The sequence below is a fragment of the Heterocephalus glaber genome, unplaced genomic scaffold (genome assembly GCF_053883595.1).
Source record: "Heterocephalus glaber isolate CG9 unplaced genomic scaffold, H.glaber_assembly_v1.0 deba00001461, whole genome shotgun sequence".
Classification (NCBI taxonomy): Eukaryota; Metazoa; Chordata; class Mammalia; order Rodentia; family Bathyergidae; genus Heterocephalus; species Heterocephalus glaber.
The window spans coordinates 23,810,985-23,819,152 of record NW_028258308.1 but is presented as its reverse complement, the minus strand read 5'-3'; the positions used below and the strand labels follow the sequence as shown (position 1 = coordinate 23,819,152).

The following is an 8,168-nucleotide window of genomic DNA, read 5'->3' as shown; positions in this document are numbered from 1 at the left end:
TTTTCATCTATTATCTAAGGAACTATAGGTATTTGGTGCTTTATATCAGAGATTAACAACCTATCACCCACAGGCTAAATGGGGCCCTTTGCCTATTTTTTTACTTTTAAATAGTTGGAAAAAAATCAAAAGAAGATCAGTATTTAGTGACATATAAAAATTGTATAAAATCTTGAGTTTGATGTCCATAAAGTTTTATTGGGACATAGTCATGTACTCCGTTTACATATTGTCTATGGTAACTTTCATTCTATAAACACAGAGTATGACCCACCATGCTGAAAATATTTAATATCTGGCCTTTTAAAGACAAAGTTTGTCAACCCCTGCCTCACACCATTCTCCTTCAACTATTGTCAAGATTTTGCTAATTTTCTTCTTTAGTTCAGGGGTAGAGTCTTGGATAGCCCTCTTTACCACCCTTTTCTGGTGGAGGGAGATCATCTTAACCTTTCCTACCTGATTAATCTGAGTTCATGCATGTTTTGCCAGTTCTCCCCTAACTTTACAATCTTTATCATGGAAGGAGAAATGCAGTGTGGGAAGCCTTTTCATGGTAAAAGAGAAAAAAAATCACAGCATCATAGCATACAGCTAGTAGCTTAGTTATATAATGCAGTGAATTTAATATGGAACAGTGCCACCCCAATCATAGCCCACACTTATTACAGACATTTAGTAACCTGTAGATCTTGTTTTGTTGAGGAAAAAACCACTTTTCTGGATCAGATTTAGTCTTCTGTAAAATCACAAAAGATTACTCCATTACAACCACGTCAATTTTAAGTCCTATTTCATATAATTTTGTTTTAAACAGTAGGGTTTTAAAAGTAAAAGTTGAGCTTAATTTACATGCCTTCATATCATTTTTTTTATGAAGTAGAAAACAAAATCTTTATCTATAAAGATTGATGAAATACAAATATGGATGGAAATATCAGAACCACAAGGATCACATTTGTTGAAAGAATGATTTTTTGAAAGAAAAGGACATAAAGTAGTTACGAAGAAAGGGGTATAAACCTTAACATTATCTATTTAGACCAGCAATTAGGTGTTTTTGATTTTAGCAATGAAGAGTCTGAATTAGGCAGTAATGAAAGATGTCATGGTACTCAGATATAGTGAAAATGAGGGAAGATAACAAGAGCCTTGAAGCATTATTTATACATTTGAATTTGATATCATTGATTTAATTATATATGTTAACTTCAAATTTTTGAACAAAAGAGATAGATAAGAAAATCACAATTAGTATGGTTTTCTCAGGGGAAAGACTAGATAAATGTTTCCCAGTTGGGAGTGATTTTTCTCTCTTCCCCTAAACTCCAGGGCATACTTGTCAATCAACGTCAAGAGATGCTTTTGATTTTCATAATTGGGAAGGGGATTGCTACTAGTATCTAGTGGGTAGAGGACAGGATGCTGCCATGCACAGAATAGCTCTCAACAACAAAAATCACCCAGAATGGCAGTAGTGCCAAAGTTAAGAAACTCTGAGCTAGATTAAACAGAGAAGGTATAAAATCTACGTCAGAGGTCTTCAACTAGTCCCTTGTTTGGCATGACTAATCCCTTCTTCCATGAATTTACCCACTATGCTAAATTAAAATTATAATCCATGATGGCATACACTTGTAATCCCAGCATTCTGGGAGACTAAGGCAGGAGGATCACTAGTTTGAGCCCAGCATGGGCAACTTAATATCTTAGCGAGACCCTGTCTCAAAACAAAAAATAAAAAGGACTGGGGATGTAACCCAGTGTGAAGGGGTGTGTGTGTGTGTGTGTGTGTGTGTGTGTGTGTGTGTGTGTGTAACATACACACATATAACATGTATATATACATATATATCCCTTTAGATATGTTTCAAAATTAATTTTACATTCTGCTTAATAGAGTTTGTGTGTACATCTATTAACATGGATGAGTCTAAGAAAATATTGAATCAAAAAAGCAAGTCAAACAAGAATATATTCAGTATGATACCATTTATATAAAGATTGAAAATAAGGAAAACTAAACAGTATTTACATATGGATACCCACAATTATACCAGGAAATTAAGGAATGATAACACTAATTCAGAATAGTATTTATGTCTCCAAAAATAACAGCCTGGAGAAGAAAATGAGGGGTCTTTAAATATATTAAATTCTATTTTCAAGTTAGTTGGATTCTTCAAGGTTTTTACAATTGTAATTTACAGTTAATATATTTGCCATGTATTCTTTTGCATCAAAAAATCTCATAAGAATAATAATAAAATTCAATTATAAATAGTATGAGGTGTCAATAAAGACTTTTTCTTTAAGTTCTATCCCCACCTTCAGGTTAGAACTAGGCATTGCAAAAATCTTTTTTAAAAATTTATTTATTTATTTTTGCAGAAAACTTTTAAAATTAATGAACATGAAAGAATTCTGCAAGGCATCAGGGATATAAAGAAATACAAAAGATAGAGTTTCTGCTATATCCATACTTACAATTCATTTGTGGATAAAGAACATACAAAATATATTAGAAGACAATGTAACACAAAATTTTAAATAGTACCACCTGATCAGTGGTAAATATCAGTACTAAATATAAAAAAATAGAAACAAATATATTTTTCAAATCTGGACTACTAATTTAGTTTATGTTAATTAAAATCCAAAATCCAACTCTCTTATTTTATACATCTGCTATTGGCTAATGCCAAGCTCACTTACTCGGTACTTGTTACTACCTGTTCTCTTTCTCCATCTCTTTTCTTCTCTTCCTCAGGTGTATTACACATTGCCACTAGATTTCAGTCTTAACCATCTCATTATATCATTGCCCACTTTCCAAAAATCTCACATGGTTTCACAATACCTGGAGAACAAAAGTCCAAACTTTTCAGATCAATAGTTAAGGATTTCCAGAGTTTGGTCCCATTCTGTTCATCAATCTTGCCTTCTCCCACCCTTCCACCTCTCATCTCACATGAATACTTTACTTCTCCAAGTCTTTTTTTGGTGTGTTGTTCATTTCTCATTCTGGATCTATTGTCTGTGTTTTAATATGTCCTGTTTCCATGAACATTTATACCCTGCCACAGTTTACATCAAACCCCCAACTCACATGCCTTTGGATGCAGGGCTTTTGGAGGGTGATTGGATCATAGGGGCATGGTACTCATGAGTGGATTCATCCCCTGGTGAGTTCAGGGGTTGTATGTGCTGCTGGGAGGTGGGGCCTGGTCAGGAGGGTTACTTGGGGTGTGACTTGGAAGGAGATAGATAGATAGATAGATAGATAGATAGATAGATAGATAGATTTTTTTTGGTACTAGGGATCGAACTTGGGTCCTTGTACCTGCGCAGCAGGTGGTGAAACCACTGAGCTAAATCCCTGGCCCAGGAAGGATATTATTAGTGTCGTTGGTTCCTCTCTTTTCTCTCTGCTTCCTAGAAGCCATGACAGCAGCAACTTTCCTTTCCCAGACCCTTTCACCATGCTGTTTCTGTCTTAGAACCAGCTGACCAGAGACTGTAATAATGAGCCAAAATAAACCTCTCCTTTAAATTGTGGGTGTCAGATATTTGTCTTAGCTGTGAGGAAAGTGACTAAGACACACCCCATGCATCTTTAATATGTATGTTAAATTGTTCTCCTAAATGCAGAAACCTGAAACATAGTTTCAATGTGTATCTCTTAGAAGCCACTTTTTTGTTTGGTAGCCACAGTCCACAGATTACTGTCCCTAATTTTAACCTACATAAAAATCCTGGAGCTATCACAGTGGTGCCCACACCTGCCTGGCAAGGCAAGTTCCTGATTTCGATCAATCCCCTGTACTGGAAAAAAAATCCTGGAGCTATCATAATTTCTAAGACAACATATTCCTATTTTTTCCTAAATTACTAAAATACTTCTTGCCTATACCATTTATTTGATAGTCATACACTACTGACACTAAACTGATTTGTTTACAAAAGTTTGTTTTCTGGATTAGATATTTAAATTTTGGAAGTCATGATATATTTCCCCAGATTTTCCTTGACTCCTTTCTAATATAAGAATTTTTCAAATTTCTCTTATCACCCAACAGACAGTATTAGGAACAGTGGCTCTGCATGCCTTGCTGACTGAACTCTTAAAACACTTCCCAAACAAGTCCTGAACCAGTGTTCCAGGGGTTTTCTCAAAGCAAAGTCTTTGAAAAATCTTTGCACTTTTAAATCCTGAGCCTGCCATGGGTGAGGTCTGGCGAATTTCTAAGATGCCCTCAAGCTACCTTTCCTATTGTCCTGATACAAAGTACTTGGCTTCTTTTAAATTGAGTTAATCTTTTCAGGAACCACACTCTCCTTGGCACCAGCTTTACAAAGCTTCTTTTCTGGCCAAGGTGTAAAATGTTTACATCTTTTGGCTTTGCTTCTGATTCTCAACATAAATCTGGCTAACAGCAGCCAGCAGTGCCCACACTACCATCTGAATGATGAACTTCTTTGAAATTTCTTCCACCTGATCAATTAGTCCGTTATCTTTAAATTTAGCCTCCCATGAAGTCTTAGGACATGGGCAAAATACAGCCAAATTCTTTGCCAGAATATAACATGAATGGCCCCTAGTCCAAGTTTCAATAGAGATCTCAGTTCTCATTGGAAGCCAGAAGAGCCTGACCTTTACTGCCCACATTCTATTAGCATTCTGATCTTCTGAGCTCCCAACAGAATTGACTAACAAGAGCTCTTCATAACATTCTAAGGTTTCTCTAGCCCACATCTCCAAACCTTTCCAAACTTTTGCTGCAAAACAATTCCAAACGCTTTTGAACCACTTGGTCAGGTACAGCCATAGCAACAACCTCATTCCTGGTACAGTTTTCTGTATTAGTATCTTAGTCACTTTCCTCATCACTGGGACAAAATTCCCAACACCCACAATGTAAAGGAAATGTTTATTTTGGCCTATGGTTAGTCAATGGTTGGCCAACTCCAGGGAAGAAATGGCATGGCAGAGGGGTATGGCAGAGGAAAGCTGCTCACATCATGGCAGCCAGAAAGCAGAGAGAGAGAAGGGAGGAGCCAAGAAGAGACACATATCCTACCAAGTCACTCTCTCCAGTGACTGCCTCTAACCACTTTATACCTCCTAATAGCAAGTCAGCTGTATGCCCCCATAAGTCAATCAACTTCCAAAATCCCTGCTGATGAGCACACAAAGCTCTTTGGGGTCATTAAATATAAACCATAACAATTACCTTTATCATTGCTGGGACCAAATACTTGGCACACAAAACCTAAAGGAGGAGAGATTTATTTGGCGCATGGTTTCAGAGAGTTCAGTCCATAGTCAGCTGGCTCTAAGGCAAAGCTATCATGGTAAAAGGGCATGGTGAGGAAAATTGCTCAACTCTTGGCAACCAGGAAGCAGAGAGTGAAGAGAGGAGCTGGGAACAAGATTACATCCTTCCAGATCATGCTCCAGTGACCCACCTCGTCCAACTGGACCCCACTTCCTAACAGCATATTCAGCTATGTCCCTGTGATACAATCACTTTCCCTACCTCTGAACACCTGAGACTCTGGGGGTACATTTTAGAGTTAAACCATAACACAGACATAATAGTGTTGACATTTTGAGAATCCATAAAAGAAACTCTAAGAAAAAATGTTAAATCCTTTCAAGGTGGGCAGTATTATTTTTCTCTCCTGCCTCCATTTCACAGATGCAGAAAATGAACCTTAGATAAGTGACTTGCCCAAAAGCTCAAAGTAGTGTGGTTAAGATACTGCATTCCAGACTATGATAAACACCTGATTAGCTGTACTGTGTCAAGTTACTACAGCACTTTTTCTTACAATACAGAATTTATTTCATCATACCACACTTGCCCATCCTTCATTAAAATATGAGCTCTTCAAAGCTGGGTCTATGTTTCTCTTAGTGGTTACATATTAGAAACAGAATATTTTTTAAAAATATGATCAATCAGTACTATTCTTATTGCACTGATGGTCATCAGAGCACTGATCAAACCTGAATGCAGTAACAAATTACAGAAAGGCTTTATTTATCTGAATTATGTACTGATATGTGGTTCTATTAATTGGTCTTGTAAACAATTTTTGTTGGTAGTTGAGAACTAGTAGAACCCAGAAATCCATTCCTCATTCCTGCTTACTCTTATTTTGCATTTAAAAACTTTATCCCAGGGCCAGGGATTTAGCTCAGTGGCACCGTGCCTACCTGGAAAGCGCAAGGTCCCGAGTTCAATCCCCAGCACGAAAAAGAAAAACAAAACAAAACAAAGTTTATCCCATAAATACCTACTTTTTGTGGTTTTTTTGGGTTGTTTTTTCCGGTACTGGGGATGAACTTAGGACCTTGTACTTTCGAGGCAGGCATGGCACCATTGAGCTAAATCCCCGGGATAATTACCAACTTTTAAAAAACAGAATGCCCTCGTACGCAACTAAAATTGGCAAGTGTTTTAACTTTTCTGCGAAGAACACTTTAGTCTAGTCATGCTACCTAATTATGTTATTTTAGATTATGTGTCAATTTACTAATCTTCATAGAGCTGTTAACAGAATATAAAAAGAGAATTCAGAAACGACAGGTTCAGAGACAATTTCCCAAGATTAAACTGTAAGTAAAGTCAACTATTTCTAAAGTGACATCAACATTATTTGTGATACTCCCACTATGTATGACGTGTAGAAAATTATTTAATTCCGGTGGATTTATCTCTTGTTAAATTTAGGAGGTTGGACTACATTGTAAGGGTCCTTTTGTTTTCTTCCCTTAGTCACCCGCCAGTGGGTGGGAAGGGACTAGAGGACAGATCTCGGCCTTTGCTCCTTCTTCTAGGACGATCCAGAGCTGACAACCCCACGGAAAAACAGAACGCGCCCCCGCTCTTTTTTTGCCGCTGGAAGCAGAGGTCAATCCACTTCCGCACAGGTCAGGGCAGGGAAGCACACAGCATGCTGGGACTTACAGTCCCTCCCGTGGCCGGACGGCGCGTTCAACCCGGTCGAGTGTGCATTTGGGATATGTAGTCTCTTGCTGTTCGTTCGTGTACTGTAATTCCTTCCGGCGAAAGGGCTAGACCGGACACCACAGACTACCGCTGATCACGTGACCTAAATCTAGCGCGTAGAGATCGCATTGCGGCTCCCAAACCAGCGAATTCTCGCCCCCGCGCGGCGGTCGCCGAGGAGACGGCGCAGGTCTCGCTGCGCGTCGCCCCTCTGCAGTCCCCCCGCCCATTTTCTCCCACCACAATGAGATCCTAAGATGGCGGTGTCTGCGGCGGTTGACGCCGAGAGGCTAAAGTAGAAAAGGGGCCGTTGGGCTCTAGAAAGTCCAGGACCTTGTGAACCTCCTCTGCGGTCTCTCAAGTCCGACCGCTGTTGGTGGCAGGAGGGGCTACTTCGTTAATAGGTAAAGCCTGCGCGTCTCCGGCCCCTGGCAACCGAGGGCAGCGCGCCCTAGAGGTGGAAGAGCAACGGCTTTAGGACTCTTTGACAGTGTTGGGCCCGGCTTCGGGCCCAGAGACCTCTGTAGGCTCCTGGGTCTTCTCTGGCAGCTTTTCGTCCCTTGGGCACACAGTCCGCCCCTTTCCTGCGACCAACCGACGCGACCTCCGGGTGAGCATCTTGGGGACGCGTAGGCGACTGCAGAAAACCCCTTTTGGCCTTCCTGGCCCCCTCCCCCTGTATCTGTGTCGTCCTCGGGAGGAGGCCGGCCTGCGTGCAGGTGCCCTGGATTGCCCCTTATGGGCGGAAGAAGAGGTCCCTCGTGGCCTGAGGTCCCTCGTGGCCCGAGGCCCCAGCACTACGCTTCCTCTGCCCCACCCCCGTTTGCCGTTCTGTGAGGCTGTGCACGTCTAGAGTCCCTGGGTGGAGGAGGGCCGATGAGGAATGGCGCGAGTCTTAGGGTTTGGGTTGGGCTGTGAACAGCGGGATTTCTGCTGTCTCTGATATTCTTAGAGCTAAGCTCCAGAGTAGGCGTTCCTGACTTTGGCCAAGAGTTGGTTTATATCTGCGAAGGGAGTGTTAATTTAATAGCCTTCCTTCACGTCTCCGGTACCCCCTTCTGCGTTCTTTACTGCAGATCTAGTTAGATTGGGGGGATAGAATGGAGAAAACGAAATGCAGAATCGGGTTGGGGAAACATTGCTTACTTT

The 8,168-nt window shown here is 40.5% G+C and overlaps 1 protein-coding gene across 32 annotated transcripts in view; it reads left to right on the top strand.

Moving 5' to 3' along the window:
* The first annotated feature begins 7,057 nt into the window (after positions 1-7,057).
* Pcm1 (pericentriolar material 1) overlaps positions 7,058-8,168 on the top strand; it is a 107,367-nt gene continuing 106,256 nt past the window's right edge. For 28 of the 32 annotated variants that reach the window (XM_021265084.2, XM_087217173.1, XM_087217172.1 and 25 more), the window contains exon 1: positions 7,058-7,629. The gene's annotated coding sequence lies outside the window, so the exon portion shown is untranslated. The remainder of the gene's footprint in view (positions 7,630-8,168) is intronic. The other 4 variants (XM_087217168.1, XM_021265074.2, XM_021265076.2 and 1 more) reach the window with 3 other exon arrangements.